The sequence below is a fragment of the Triticum dicoccoides genome, chromosome 3B (genome assembly GCF_002162155.2).
Source record: "Triticum dicoccoides isolate Atlit2015 ecotype Zavitan chromosome 3B, WEW_v2.0, whole genome shotgun sequence".
NCBI lineage: Eukaryota > Viridiplantae > Streptophyta > Magnoliopsida > Poales > Poaceae > Triticum > Triticum dicoccoides.
Window position 1 is genome coordinate 848,266,589 of NC_041385.1, and position 16,802 is coordinate 848,283,390.

Below are 16,802 nucleotides of genomic sequence, written 5' to 3' on the forward strand. Positions count from 1 at the left end.
ATACAGTTGTTCCTATAAAACTGTTTCTGATATCTTGAATATCCCAAACGCTTCATCCTTGTAACTCGTTTGTGCTCGCTTTGCCATTGTAGACAGTATTTTGTGGTGCTACTTTTACGATGCGCGACCCATCACAAACAGTTCACGATTATATAACATGTACGATAAGCAGAAAATCACACACATTTACTTTTCCTCGACTGTATGTGATTCAATGTAAGAGCGCATACATTTGTGCCTATAAAATTGTATGCAATGTTTGAATACATCCCACGTGATTCATCCTTCGTACCTACATCGGATGAAGACCTATCACACACGTTCTTCTATGACCAAACGTTTGCGATGCGTACAACATTATAAACAACCCATATTTGCCAAACGTGTGTGATAAGGTGACTTTCACAAACATTTAATTAAAAGGAACTGTGTGTGATGCTGTTGTTAATCACAAACGTTTTTCTTGGGTGATGGTGTGTGCGGTAGAGATTGATCACACACGTAGTGGATCCAAGAAACGTGTCTGATCTCCACGTCTATGCAGTCGTTTTGCTTTTGCAAACCGTGTGCCGTGTAATTCCTAATTTAGCCCTAATTTATCCCTAGTTTAATCCCTAATTTAAAAATCACCAATTTTGAATTTGAAAGCAGGCAAACCGTTATTTCATATATAACCATGTTTATTACAAATATAGGTTCCACCATGAATGTATAATTCAAGGCACATGTACATATACTGAAGAACTCCCGAAGCACCAAGTAAAGAATAATGAACCATAGTTGTACTGAAGACTATAAAGACAGAGGCGAAAGACATTCTGGTTGCTGGAGAAAGTGAAGCAAAATGCCCATATTGTGCCCTCCTCCATGCTTAATGCGTGCACGACTCTAGGCCAACCCCTTGTGATGGTTGCCCGTCCATCCTTCTATGTCTTCATTAGGACTTCTCGACGCTCATTTTATTCTGTATTACAAAGCAACCAACTGGTACAACCAACTATAGGTGCTGGGGAGGAAGCATCACAGACACGCCCAAAGGAAACGAAAGAGGAAACAAAAGGAACAAATGCCGACAATGATGGATCGATAAAAATGAAAAAGCCTTGGGACCACTGCGCCCACCGTAGATCTCCCACCATGCTCCAAGACTCTGATGCGTCGGTACCAATCAACACCTCCAAGAAGGGACATGATGATGACGACGCTGCCGCCAAGGGTTTCCCCCAGTACTCGACGAGGAGAGAAGAAGGGTAGCCCCCGACGCCCTCTAGGAAGGTCTAGCGGCAACCTGAAGTGCCACCACATTGGTGCCGGCCATGACGACAGGAATTTCACCCAATCCCATCCAGCACCTAGGGTGCTCCGGAGCCCACCACCAAAACCAACCACCACCCTGCGCCAACATGGTCTTGAAGCTTCACACACCGTCTCATCACGGGACCACGAAGTGAGGTCTGCGCACTGTCGGCACGCGGGAGGGCTCAACCTCCACCGCCAGCAACGGTAGCCGGCCGGACGCAGTAGCAGCAGCATACGAGACCCGTGGGTTGATACGTCTCCAACGTATCTATAATTTACAAAGTATTCATTCTCTTATATTATCATTCTTGGATGTTTTACAATCATTTTATAGCAACTTTATATCATTTTTTGACTAACCTATTCACCAAGTGCCAAGTGCCAGTTGCTGTGTTTTGCTTGTTTTTTACATCACAGTAAATCAATATCAAATGGAGTCCAAACACCGCGAAACTTTTTTTTTATTTTTATGGACCAGCAGACATCCAATGGTCCAGAGCTGCACCTGGAGGGTGCCCCAATGGGGGCACAACCCACCAGGGCACGCCTGGGCCCCCAGGCGCGCCGTGGTGGGTTGTGCCCACTTCAATGTCCTCCGACACCCCCTCTTTGCACTATAAATCACCAAATATTCCAAAAACCCTCGGGGTTAACCTAGATCAGAAGTGCCGCCATCGCAAGGCTCTGTATCCACCGAAAACCAATCTAGACCCTGTTCCGGCACCCTGCCGGAGGGGGAATCATCACCTGTGGCCATCTTCGTCATCTCGTCGTCCACCACGGTGCTAAGGGTTTGTACCGGTAGCTATGTGTTTAATGCCTCTCTCTTGTGTTCTTGATATGCACAATCTTCATGTATCACATGCTTTGTTAATATAGTCGGATCATATATGTTTTCCCCTCGCTATCTTGTTGTGATGAATTGAGTTTTCCTTTGAGATTTTGTTTTATTGGTTTGAATACTTTTATGGATTTGAGAACACTTGATGTATGTCTTGCATATGAATACTCATGGTGACAATGGGGTATCGTATTGATTTACTTGATATATGTTTTGGCACTCAACTCGCGGATTCCCGAGCCGAGATTGTGGTAATCTATGCATAGGGTTGATGCATGTTCTTGTCTTTGTTTCTCCGATGAAAATCTTGGGGCACTCTTTGAAGTTCTTTGTATTGGATTGAGTATTATGAATCTGAAATTGTTGGATGCATATCGTATAATTAACTCAGAGATAGTCGTGGTGACATTGGAGTATCTAGGTGACATTAGAGTTGGTTGATGTGTGTCATATGGTGTTATTCTAGTACGAACTCTTGATTAGATCGACCGAAGAGAATAGCTTGCTGTTATTTTAGTATGAACTCTAGGATAGATTGATCGGAAAGAATAGCTTTGACGTGGTTTCGTACCCTACAAATAATTTCTTCTTATATTCTCCGCTAGATAGGAACTTTGGAGTGATTCTTCGTTGAATGTTGAGGGATGGTTATGTGATCCAATTATATTAGCGTCGTTGAGAGATCACACTAGATAAAGTACGGACCCTAGGCCTCATTTTCAAGCTTTGCAATACCGTTTGTGCTCAATTTTGTTACTTGCTACCTAGCTATTTTTTATTGTTCTTGTTACAAAAACCAATATCTACTATCATTACTACACTTTTATTACCATCTCTTCGCCGCACTAGTGCACCTCAATTTACCATTGTATTTGGTGTCCTGGGGACACAAGAGAGTTTTTGTTATTTGGTTGCAGGGTTGCTCGAGAGAGACCATCTTCATCCTACACCTCCCACGGATTGATAAACCTTTGGTCATCCACTTGAGGGAAAATTGCTAATGTCCTACAAAACTCAGCGCTTGGAGGCCCAACACGAGTCTACAAGAATAAAGTTGCGTACTAGACATCAAGCTCTTTTCTGGCGCCGTTGCCAGGGAGGTGAGTGCATGAAGGTATATCTTTAGATCTTGCAATCGAATCTTTTAGTTACTTGTTTTATCACTAGTTTGGTTTATAAAAGAAAACTACATAAAAATGGAAGTGAGGTTGCATCATATTATTGATCATCTTTATTATATCTTCTTGAAAATGATGGATCTGGAAATTGTGCTCAATTGTTAGAAGAAGAAGTCAATAAATTTTTTGGCACAAAATATTTGAATGATGAGCATGATTGGAATGTTGTTAGTATGAATTGTTTGAATATCCAAAATGCTAATGATGATTGCAGTAGTCATGATAATTATGTCTTTTATAAGTATGTCAATTTTTGCGGAGTCAATTGGGAGTGCATTTGCACATAAAAGGGAAGATAGATTTTGGAAGAGGCATAAATATTTTGGGAACAAAGAAGTTGCAAGAGAGGCTAGATGATTGTGCTGAAAGATTTCATTTTTTTCGTCGTCCTTGTGAACTTTGCAATGAACACGGTCATTTAAATCTCCAATGCAAATTGTTTCATGATCAAATTGTGTACAAAAGTTTTGATAACTTGATTACCCTTGAGGATCATAAGGAGATAAGTCTTCTTTTGGGATATGAAGAAATGAAACATAAAACTAAGTATACTAGTCATCAACCCGTGCAACTGCACGGGCTAGGTCAAATTCTTGGATAATATTAGGTCACATAAATTTCATTTGCATATGCATCATTGTGTCTAACTATTACTTCCTCCGTAAACTAATATAAGAGCATTTAGAGGAGTAATTCTTTGTCATTCTTTTTTGATTAATAGAGTTTTCTATTGATCCAAAGTGTTTGATCAACGTGATAATAAAAAAGAGTTCACATTCGGCATTTGTTTGATCTCCATTTAGAATATTTGAAGGAATATATGTTAGTTAGACATGTTTTATATTAATAATTAATTGACGCGCTTAAATACAGGAAATACACACGTGGTTCCTCTTCTAGTATAAGAATTATTTATTTGTAGTTTTGCACCTACCTATAGACTCCAAGTGCCACATCTAGATAACGTGGTCATATTTATATGCTTAAGTAAAAAAATATGTTACTTCATCAAGAGGGTTAGTTATATATGTACATCGTGGTTTGGGCACATTTTTCCCAGGCTGTCAGAACAACAAATATTATTTGAGGTATTTGTTATACTGAATGTTCGAGCCTTTCCTAAAAAAAGAGTAATTTCGTGTTCTTTCAGAAATTGACCCAACCGGGCTCGGATGGAAAAGATTTCGTATTTATACCAAAGCTTGTAATGTTACCTTATTTGTATTGTTTAATACTCCATACTGTTTACAACAAAGAAGAATCAGCACACTGATTATGATAAACAACCACGAATTTTTTACATATGCTGTATGAATCACAGTAATACATACCACTGGTAGACTTTTTGACATTATGATAGATGGGATAAACCCATTTAAAATAAGAACATAAACAACAGCTAGTAAACATAGTGGCAAAATTTAACATTGCGTTGGTTCAGTACATTTACCTTTCAGCTATCAATGATAACAGAAATTCCGAAAGAACACATAACTTAGTTGGATGTGCATACCTGCATGGACATGAACATGAATGTTCATTGTCTCATAGATAAATATCCAGTCACAAAATATACATTATGTTCATTCTTCTCACAAATCTATGAAGACACAAAATGTTTACTGGTTCCTCTTAACATGGAAAAAAAATTAACCTTTCACCCTGAAGATTTTCTTTGGCTTTGCATCTCCATATCTTTGGAGACTTTCAAGATATAAGAATACATTATAATGTGAAATATTTCTTCTCAGACACCAATGTCATGAGCTGCTCACAAAAACGGATGGGAAACCTTGTCAGGAAGACACATAGTAAGTGCCAGGCATTAGCACTTGTGTACCAATCAGGATCATGTAGGTAGCAGGAAAATGGAAGTATTCATATTAACTCTATATATGGTAGTTTTGTGACTCTTCATTACACTATGGTCAGATACCTTCTCCTTATCTTCTGTTTTTTTTTCACAAATAGGAAATCATTAGAAAAAACTGAATAGTGAGTCCAACTTCAACTGTGCACCTGCATGGGCTAGCTATTTGGGTGAACACATAATATAGTAACATGAACACAATTATTGTATTTCCGTGACTTTATTGTATTTGCAAATTTGCAACAGTATTGACAGAAAAATATATCATCCATAGGGGCATTCCAAGGACAATAATGAAATAGTTTGTATAGTTTAATAGGACATATATATGGTGCATATCTATGTACAATTACAATAAAAAATCACATAAGGGAAAATGGTCTAAACATATCATCGTAGTACAATTAACACAAGCATTGATATGTATATATCTCCATAAGACACTGTAACAAAAGAATATCACCTCTAGTCTTCAACATCTGATGTTTTTGATGTTGATTCTGAAGGAAATCCTTCAGCAAAAGAACCATGTAAATGTCAATGATAATACTAGAAGTCTCAAGGTACATACTCATGCTTATTAATTTCTTGTTAACAAAAATTAACAACTAACTGGAACTGTAGGACATTACGAATAGAATCATAAACTTTGACATGCATCTCTCACACTTGATGATGCCATTACAGAAGTTTTGAGTGAGTCTTGGCACTACATAATCTGAAAATCAATTTTAATACCCTATGTACCAAGCATGTGGAGTATATGGGGAATGGGAGGATTTAAGAAAAAGAGTGAATAAGTGAATTAGCTTGAACCAATTTTCATGGCGGCACCGGTAGTAGGTGCAATATTACAACATCTCGATACGGAGGCTGGTGGTGATTGGTGATGCTTTTGTTCAACCTGTGTGATGGAAGTGCCGAGGATAACTGCAACAACACCACAAAGCCATGGGTTATAGGTGGACTAGCAAAATCATGGCCTGGCTCATGGCAGCGTGACCTTTTGATTGCCTACAGATTTTTGGAGGACGAAAAGCGAGGTGCTCTACTTGAGAGAGATTGGGAAGATGTATGGGTGAACCTGGGATGCATGTTTGTTTTTTAGGGAGGAGAAAGACTACCGCCAGGATTGAGAAAGACACCATGGTAGGTATGCCTGGGAAGAGAGGAGAACAACACACGCTAGATTGAAGGAGGAAACCCCGAACGCCCCAACGAATCAGAAGTTTTTCTTTTATCATAATTCTCTGCCGATTTTCTTCCTTTTGATTTTTTGAATCCTTCTTCCTTTTGATTCAATATAGATTGTAGGCTGTAGAGGGGACCTGAAAATAAAAAGGTGCTAGAGGAGTCCTATAGATAAAAGGTGTTCATGTGGGACAATATAAAAGGAATTCTCGTGAGATAATTCATCCAACGATTACCAAATAATCAACACAGAGATTGGATGTATGATTTTGCTTATTTTTCAAGGAATAACGCGAAGCCTTTTTTTATCTATCATGGAGTTTTCACGCTTGGAAGTTTTTTTCCTTTAATACCTATGGACATCGTGGAGTTCCCATGGACGTGATATAGATCTTTTTTACTGCACCATCTTTATTACGCAACTGTTCCACCTATCTTGGCCGTTAATTCTACAATCCAATGGTACAATTAATATTGATGATGTGGGTTAATTAAGCGGCATTAATGGTGCCTCCAATTATTAAATATAAGATTGCAAAATTTAGTCTCAAGAGATTTCTTGATTTTGATCAACAGTAAATTTAAATATTTTGTGCAGTAAATGGCATTGAGAATCCTTATATTGCCGACTATCTAAAGACAAGAAAACAAATAGAATATGAAGAGAGCACTAACGAAAAGGAAAATATTTCCCAATACCCTCCGAGTTTTTATTATGATGAATCAGGTAACGAGGGGGCTCTTCCTATCCAATCAATCTCTTCAACAAGAAGCTTGAAAAAATTAATTAAACCCACACATGATGTGGTGAAGAAGAAGAAAAGAAGAAAGAATAGAGGTAAAGAGGTATCTCTCCTAAACAATGTTGCTCCTATCACCATTGTGCCTCATGAAAGTGAATCAAATATGTTGATGGGAGATGATGATATTGAGTATGATTTTTTATACCTACTACTTGTTGTAATTATTATGATTGGGAAGACAATGATGTCCCTTATGATCTTGAAAATATTTTTAGCACTTGCTTGGAAGATTATGATAATAATGTTTGCAATACTATTGGTGCCATTCATGCTATTGATAAGAATGATTGTGATGATATGCAAAACCACAAGCTTGGGGATGCTATGTTTAATGAGTATGAAATGTTTGAAGATATATTTGCTCGAAATAATGTTTTTCCTAAGCTTGGGTATGCTTTGCTTAATGAATATGATCCTTTGATTCCTTCTACTTTCGATAAGAAAATTTATTATGATGATTGATGTCTACTACACAACCTTCTTCTTGTAGACGTTGTTGGGCCTGCAAGTGCACAGATTTGTAGGACAGTAGCAAATTTACCTCAAGTGGATGACCTAAGGTTTATCAATCCATGGGAGGCGTAGGATGAAGATGGTCTCTCTCAAACAACCCTACAACCGAATAACAAAGAGTCTCTTGTGTCCCCAACACACCCCATACAGTGGTAAATTGTATAGGTGCACTAGTTCGGCGAAGAGATGGTGATACAAGTGCAATATGGATACTAGATATAGGTTTTTGTAATCTAAAAATATAAAAACAGCAAGGTAACTAATGATAAAAGTGAGCGTAAACAGTATTGCAATGATAGGAAACAAGGCCTAGGGTTCATACTTTCACTAGTACAAGTTCTCTCAACAATAATAACATAGATAGATCATATAACAATCCCTCAACATGCAATAAAGAGTCACTCCAAAGCCACTAATAGCGGAGAACAAACAAACAGATTATGGTAGGGTACGAAACAACCTCAAAGTTATTCTTTCAGATCAATCTATTCAAGAGTTCGTACAAGAATAACACCTTAAGACACAAATCAACCAAAACCCTAATGTCACCTAGATACTCCATTGTCACCTCAAGTATCCGTGGGCATGATTATACGATATGCATCACACAATCTCAGATTCATCCAACCAACACAAAGTACTTGAAAGAGTGCCCCAAAGTTTCTACCGGAGAGTCAAGAAAATGTGTGCCAACCACTATGCATAGGTTCATGGGTGGAATCCGCAAGTTGGTCACCAAAACATACATCAAGTGGCACGTGATATCCCATTGTCACCACAGATAAACACGGAAGACATACATCAAGTGTTCGCAAATAAAGACTCAATCCGATAAGATAACTTCAAGAGGGAAACTCAATTCATCACAAGAGAGTAGAGGGGGAGAAACATCATAAGATCCAACTATAATAGCAAAGCTCGCGATACATGAAGGCCGTGCCATGGAGAGAACACGAGAGAGAGAGATCAAACACATAGCTACTGGTACATACCCTTAGCCCTGAGGGTGAACTACTCCCTTCTCATCATGGATAGCGCCAGGATGGTGTAGATGGCCACCGGTGATAGGTTCCCCCTCCGGCAGGGTGCCGGAACGGGCTCCCAAGAGGTTTTTGGTGGCTACAGAGGCTTGCGGCGGCGGAACTCCCGATCTATCTTGATATTCGATGGTTTTAGGGTACGTAGGCTTATATAGGCGAAAGAAGTCGGTCGGGACGTGCTCGAGGGGCCCACACGACGGGGGCGCGCCCTACAGGGGGGGCGCCCTCCTATCTCGTGGCTGCCTCGAGTATCTTCTGACGTGAACTCCAAGTCTCCAGGATCATATTCTTCCAAAAAATCACGCTGCCGAAGGTTTCATTCCATTTGGACTCCGTTTGATATTCCTTTTCTTCGAAATACTGGAACAGGCAATAAAACAGCAATATGGGCTGGGCCTCCGGTTAATAGGTTAGTCCCAAAAGTAATATAATAGTGTATAATAAAGCTCGTAATCATTCAAAACAAATAATAAATAGCATGAATGCTTCATAAATTATAGATACGTTGGAGACGTATCAATGATAGCATGCCTCTTATTTATGATGATTACATTGATGAAAGTGGGTTTGGCAGAGTGTCAACTCTAGATAGCATGCCACTATTTCGGAGGGTGTTGAATCTTAATACAATATGGGTGAACTTGGATTTGGATAGGTCATGACTATTTAGTGATACATCCACTATTTTGGAATAGGTTTCAATTAACTATGACAATAAAGTTGCTATCTATGATGATTATATGATGACACGTATGCCATAAAGATTAATAAATCTACTACGCTTGTGCATCATGTAAAGAGTGATTTTTGTGATAGTTATATTATTGAATCCCTTCATGAGATGTTTCTGAAAATTATTATGAGAGAGGAACTTCTGCTCTTACCTATCTCAATAATATCAAGTTTCTTCTCTATATGTTTATTGTTTCGAAGTTGTATTTGTTTTTCCTTCCTATGCTAGTTGGTTCTTGATTTCATGGGTTGCTTGCTCACAAAATCCCAATGCATAGGAAGTGTGTTAGACTTAAATGTGCCTGACATGTGCTTCATGATGCTCTCTTTGTGTTTCAATTCAAATCTTTTATGCGAGCATCATTGAAATCATCATGCCTAGCTAAAAGGCGTTAAAGAAAAGCGCTTGTTGGGAGACAACCCAACACTTATACATACTGTTTGTGTTTTCACACGATTAAGCTACTGTAGTAATCATGTTTTATTGCTTTAGTTTCAATAAATTGCCAAGTAAATCCTTTGGGATAGTGTGGATGATAGTTGACTTGAATTTGTGCATAAACAGAAACTTTTGTGCTCAGTCAAGGAAATTTAAAAATTCACTGGAACGTGCTTATGATATGAATTATTTGCAGGTGATAGATATACAAATTCTCTATGTTATCCCAATTTTTCAGAATTTTTGGAGTAGCAGAAGTGTGGTTGGACTACATATTACTTCAGACTTGTTCTGTTTTTGACAAATTTTGTTTTCAATGCGTAGTTTGCTTGTTTCCTAGTTTCTATGGCTTATATTGCTCAATATAAATTGTGGAATTGATATGCTATAGTAGGCATTGTGTGGAAAAAAATATGAATCTTGTCTTTTACAGTACCAAAGTGAAATGGTTTGCTCTTTATGATACTAACCTATCACACGAAGTTCCGTGAAGTTTTGTGTGATTGAAGTTTTCAAGTTTCGTGTGAGATATCGATATGAGGAGAATAAGGATTGACAGTAACCTAATCTTGGTCATGCCAAAGGCACTCCAAGGTAATATTCAAGGAAGATCCAAGCAACTAAGCTTGGGGATGACCCAGAAGGCATCCCCTCTTTCGTCTTCAACATTATCGGTAACCTCACTTGGAGCTACATTTTCATTCGTCACATGATATGAGTTTTGATTGGTGAGTCATTTTCTCTTGTTTTGATTTGCTTGATGTTATTTATAATAATGTTTTGCATCTTTATTTTCAATAATAATGTCAAGTATAGCCTTTACCGTTCTTATTTTGCAAGTATATGAGTTGATGTTTAAAAAACAGAAAGTTTGTCGCCGTTGCAAAAATTCCCTAGATACGTAAGAATGTGATAAAATGCTGAAACTTTTTTCAAAATAAGTTATGATAAAGTTTCTAAAGCGTGGTAAATTTTCATAATTTTTGGAGTTCAATAAGTATTGATACTCTTGCACTCTTTACACATTGTACTGTTTTGGCAGATTGTTGTTATGTTTGCATTGTTTGCCTATGTTTGCTTGTTTAATGATTCTATTTGAGGATATGTGTATTAAATATGCATAGGAATTTAGTATGCAATGTTGAATACTAATTTTAGTCATTTGCTACAGTAGAGAATGATAAGGTTTTTGCATTGGTTTATACAAACTTATCTCACGAGTTCTTTTATAGTTTTGTGTGTATGAAGTTTTTAAGATTTATAGAGACTGTGATATAAAAGGAATTATGGAGACACAAAAGCTCAATTTTGGGGATGCCCAAGGCATCCCAAGATAATATTTCAAGAAGACTCAAGCATCTAAGCTTGGTGATGCCCCGGTAGGCATCCCACATTTCTTCATCAACAATTATCGGTTAGTATCGGTTGAACCAAAGTTTTTGCTTCTTCACATGAGTTGTGCTATTCTTGGAATGTCATTTTGTTTTGTTTTGCTTGATGTTTTAATAAAATACATAGATATGAAAGTTTTTAAATAATAGAGTCCTCAAATAGCTACCTATTTACTTAACTACTTGCTTTATCTTCACTTATATCTTTTTGGAGTAGCTTGTCATTTACTCTTGTGCTTCACGTGTATCCTATGAGTAAATTGTTGAATGAATTGTATATAGTGAAGTTGAAATTATATGTTCATAGCATACCTAGTAGTATCTTCACATTGGGTTTAGAAAGTTGAAGTTGAAGTTGAAGTTGAAATCTTTTGAAGCTTGACAATCACAATATTGGTCATGCAAGCAATTCATGAATGATTACTATAAGGAAGAGAACATTCACATGTAAATACACTATCCTGGAAACATTTTGTGATTGTGAGCCCCCATCAAAATATTATATGCCAAAATTGTTTATGTTGGACAAGGAAGACAACGTAATGATTTATGTTTGTTCATATTCACATAGTAGCTATATTGTCATAGATCCTTCAACATGTGGTGCTTGCCCCTGATCTTTGCTAGACAAAAATTCCGCACCAAGTAGAGATACTACTTGTGCATCCAAAAAACCTTAAACCCAAATCTTATTTTCAACAATCCACCATACCTACTAAGGATTGAATAAGATCCTTCAAGTAAGTTGTCATTAGTACAATAAGGCAATAAAAATTACTTCTAAAAAGTGTTAGATCATTTAGTGTAAGAGAAAATTGAGCATTGTAAGAACTTGTGATCGCAAAGAATAAAAGCGACAGACTGCATAATAAAGGTTGCTACCATAAGTGGCAATACATGATCTTCTTTTGCACTATTGGTTTGAGCATAAAAAAAATAAGCGCATGGCAACCTCTGCTTCCCTCTGCGAAGGGCTTATCTTTTCCTTTTATGTATTTACTTTCATGCAAGAGTCAAAGTTTTTCTCTCTATTCCTTTTTATTTTTCTCCTTTGGCAAGCATAATGTGGTGAGGAAAGGTCTAGGCACATATATCTAGTTGGATATGGGTTGCATGAGTTATCATTGCTGACATCACCATTGAGGTGAATACGTTGGGAGGCGAAACTCTAAGCCCCTATCTTTCTACGTGTCTGGTTGAAACGTTTTACTCATGTGTATGCGGTGAGTGTTAGAAACCATAGAAGACTATGATGGTTGAGTATGTGGAGCTCTTACTTAGACTTTGTTGAAGACTTTGTTGAATAAGTTGAATTACAATTGCTTGGTGACTGAGAAAATAGGTTGTTGAGTTTCAAGAGAATTCATTGTTTGAACCTTATCATGTGAATTGGTTGCTACTCTATCATGATAAGTTTTACGAGAAACAATTGCTTGTGCATGTTGCTAGCATTCAAACTTCATACATTATTTCTTTTATCATTTACCTACTCGAGAACGAGTAGGAATTAAGCTTGGGGATGTTGATACGTCTACAATGTATCTATAATTTATGAAGTACTCATGCTATCATATTATTATTGGATGTTTTACAATCATTTTATAGCAACTTTATATAATTTTTTGGGACTAATCTATTGACCCAGTGCCAAGTGCCAGTTGCTGTTTTTTGCTTATTTTTTTACATCATAGGAAATCAATATCAAACGGAGTCCAAACACCGCGAAACTTTTTGTGGAATTTTTATGGACCAGAAGACACCCAATGGGCCAGAGCTGCACCTAGGGGTGCCCCGACAGGTGCACAACCCAACAGGCCGCGCCTGGGGGCCCACCTAATGGCCCCCGGCCCCCCTATTTGCACTACAAATCACCAAATATTCCAAAAACCCTCGGGGTTAATGTCACGCCCAATATGCGATACTATCCTAAAGAGACTCGAAGGTCCCACCAAGGATAGAACCGCATATCGAAATGCTTTTGCAAGGTGGATATCATTACATCAACATTACATAAATAGATGGGGATACATACAAGAGGCATACAATGCCACATGAATACAACAATACATCATCCATAAGATCAACATCCGACTACGGATGAAACACAAACAGAAGCTCAAACGACATCCACCCTGCTATCCCAGGCTGCCGACCTGGAACCTTCCCCTGATCCAAGAAGACGCAGAAGAAGAACTCCAAAACAAGCAAACATCACTCTCGCGTCATGATCATCGCATAACATGTACCTACAACTGTTGTTGTAGTAGTCTGTGAGCCACGAGGACTCAGCAATCCCATTACCATGGGTATCAAGACTAGCAAAGCTTAATGGGAAAGGAAGGGGTAAAGTGGTGAGCTTGCAGCAGCGACTAAGCATGTATGGTGGCTAACATACGCAAATAAGAGTGAAAAGAGAGCAAGCGGAATGGTCGTGAAGCTAGCAATGCTCAAGAAATGATCCTGAACTCCTACTTACGTCAAACATAACCCAAAACCGTGTTCACTTCCTGGACTCCGCCGAAAAGAGACCATCACGGCTACACACGCAGTTGATGCGTTTTAATTCGAATCAGGTGTCAAGGTTATCTACAACCGGACATTAACAAATTCCCATCTGCCACATAACTGCGGCATGGCTTTCGAAAGTTTATACCCTGCAGGGGTGTCCCAACTTAGCCCATGATAAGCTCTCGCGATCAACGAAGGATATACCTTCTCCCAGGAAGACCCGATCAGACTCGGAATCCCGGTTTACAAGACATTTTGACAATGGTAAAACAAGACCAGTAAGACCGCCCGATGCGCCGACAATCCCGATAGGAGCTGCACATATCTCGTTCTCAGGGCAACACAGGATGAACATTGCGTACAACTAAAACCAGACCTCAAGTTTCCCCGAGGTGGCGCTGCAAGTGGCTCTAGTTTGGGCCAACACTCGAAGGAGCACTGGCCCGGGGGGGTTAAATAAAGATGACCCTCGGGCTCCGGAAACCCAAGGGAAAAAGGGCTAGGTGAGGCAAATGGTAAAACCAAGGTTGGGCCCTGCTGGAGGAGTTTTATTCAAAGCGAACTATCAAGGGGGTCCCATAAATCACCCAACCGCGTAAGGAACGCAAAATCCGGGAACATAACACCGATATGACGGAAACTAGGGCGACAAGAGTGGAACAAAAAACCAGGCATAAGGCCGAGTCTTCCACCCTTTACCAAGTATATAGATGCATTAATTAATATAAGAGATATTGTGATATCCCAACATAATCCTGTCCACCATGGAGCAATCTTCAACTTCACCTGCAACTAACAACGCTATAAGAGGGGCTGAGCAAAGCGGTAACATAGCCAAGCAGTGGTTTGCTAGGAAGGGTGAAAAAGGTTAGAGGCTGACATGGAAATTTAGGAGGCATGAAGAGCAAAAGATAGGTAGCGCAGCATAGCGATAGAACGAAGCAACTAGCAAAGCAATGATAGTAATGAGATCCAGGGTGATGGTCATCTTGCCTAGAATCCCGCTAGGAAGAAGAACGAGTCCATGAAGAAGATGAAGCCACGAAGACGAACCAAGCGTAGACGAACGAATCCTCACGATCGTGACGAAACGGGAACTATCGAGAAGAAGCACACAACATAGTAAACACACCACACATAGACAAGACATGATGCACAATAAGCATGATGCATGACAAGGCTACATGAAGCTACTCATGGCAAGAGATGATGCATACAAGAGCAACACATCAAAGCAAGTTCAAATGAGGCCGGGAACAACACATAACAATTCCGTTAAGTCCTCATATGCCAATCTCGAAATTGGTCCAGATCTGAACAAACATTAATTTGAAGTTGTTAAACAGCAAGTTAAAGAGCACCAAGAGGATCTACACGAAATTTTAATCAAGTTACATATAAAGTTCATTTAATTCGGAGCTACGGCCTAGAAGATATGAGCAAAACAAGTCAAGCATGGCATTGATGCAAAATGCATACAAACATCAAGCAAACACCTCAAAATAAGGATGCAACATGATAATATGAAACTACATGCAAAATCAAGCAAGTTTCACATAGAGCACACTCAAAACGGAGGAACGATTCAACACACACACTAAACAAGATATAACAACAGTCTGTCCAAAATAGCAACTAGGCATATTGCAAGCACCAAAACAACAAGCTACAGCATCTCAACGTAATAACAAAAGGCATGGGCATAAAATATAGGTAAAGCATGACAAAACGTGAACACTGAGCTATCTCCATAAATCACTAGAACATGCTCAAAAGGACATGGCAAGATTGCAAATAATAACAGTTTCAGGCTGTGCAGAAATAACATCAGGTTGCAATGTCTAGAGCTATCAAACAACATGCTACAGGAACTCATCATGGCAAGCAAAGGAATGGCATGATACTACTAAATTCATAGAACAAAAGTCCCTTACTGACCATGAGCCAAAATGGCACAGAAACTATGATGGCACCCATGTAAACATGGCAAATGATATGACAGATTCATGCATGGCAGGAACAACAATAAGTAGGCATGTTGGTGAGCTTGTACCACTCACCACAGAGCAATGCATGGCATGGCAAGGTGACTAACAGTAAGAATACATGTTTGTGAATCTAAGCATGGCAAGAGCAAGTTCATAGGGTGCATGGATCACTAACAACAATCATGGCAACATTGAGCTTAGAGTTAACAGGCTAACAACAACATTATTTAGCAACTTTGGAGCATGATAACAACAAGCTACAACAGTCTATAAATGCAACCAGGGGCATGGATGAATGGATCATGACGTGTATAACAAATCATCCTTAGTGAACATCTCCAGATTATGCATAGAATGACTTGTAGCAGCAGGTTTACATAGCATCACGAAATAACAGATTCAGCCTAGCAAAACAGTAACAGCAAGTACCCTACTTCATGAGATCGATGCACTCAGTACAAGACTCACAAAAATACATGGATGGCACCAATGTGAAGACGGCATGATGTAGTTCAAAACACATGTAGACATCAAGCTCATAGGATGCACACATCAAATGCAACAAAAATGACAAATCAACAAGTTCTGTTAACAGACAGTAGTTAACATCATATAGCACTCTTGCAATGATGATTCAAGCATCAAGATGGACTCAAACAAACATGACACAATGGAACAAAATGTAGATCATCTCACAACGAACGATTCGATATATCACACGCACAAAACGGAGCTACGGATGCAGAGTTATAATGCGACGAATAGGGGCTAAAATATGCAATTATTTAGGGACTTGGGGAAATCGGGGTCTACCTTCGGTTATCTCGGATCTAGATCCGGGGCGTGGGAACCGAGGCGGCGGCGCGAGCTGGCCGGAGTGGGAGAGGACGCCGGCCGGAGGGGTCGGAGAAGGGCGGAGGAGGCCGGGGGCGGCGCCGGAGCCCGGCGAGGCTGCGGGAGGAGGCCGGCGCCGGAGGAGCTGCGGTGGCGCGCGGGGCGTGGCCGGGTG